The sequence below is a fragment of the Arachis duranensis genome, chromosome 10 (genome assembly GCF_000817695.3).
Source record: "Arachis duranensis cultivar V14167 chromosome 10, aradu.V14167.gnm2.J7QH, whole genome shotgun sequence".
In the NCBI taxonomy this organism is placed as follows: Eukaryota; Viridiplantae; Streptophyta; class Magnoliopsida; order Fabales; family Fabaceae; genus Arachis; species Arachis duranensis.
In genome coordinates this window covers 68,463,543-68,464,111 of record NC_029781.3, presented here as the reverse complement: position 1 = coordinate 68,464,111, position 569 = coordinate 68,463,543, and positions in this window count along the sequence as shown.

Sequence of the window (569 nt, the reverse complement as noted above, 5' to 3'; positions counted from 1 at the left end):
AATTAAACTATCAGAAGATAGAAAAGTTCGCCTACGCCCTAGTGTTCACAGCCCGGAGACTCCGTCCCTACTTTCAAGCCCACTCCATCAAAGTCCAGACGAACCAACCAATGAGACAGATCCTCCAAAAAACAGACCTGGCAGGACAAATACTGCAATGGGCGGTGGAGCTGTCCGAGTTCGACCTCCACTATGAAACCCGGACTGCCATAAAATCCCAGTATCTAGTCGACTTCATCGCAGAATACACTGAGACCCCTGGAACCCCACTATCGTGGAACCTGTATGTCGACGGGTCCTCAAACAAAACAGGAAGCGGAGCTGGGGTTATACTCGAAAGCGACCAAGGAACGCGGATAGAACTATCCTTAAAATTCGAGTTCCAGGCCTCGAATAACCAAGCCGAATACGAGGCCCTACTAGCAGGTCTAAAGCTAGCCGGAGAGGTCGGAGCCCAAAAAATCACGATCTTCAGCGACTCCCAGGTCGTCACATCACAAGTAAATGGAAGCTACCAGGCCAAAGACCCCACCATGAAAAAATACCTGGACCAAACACAGGCACAACTA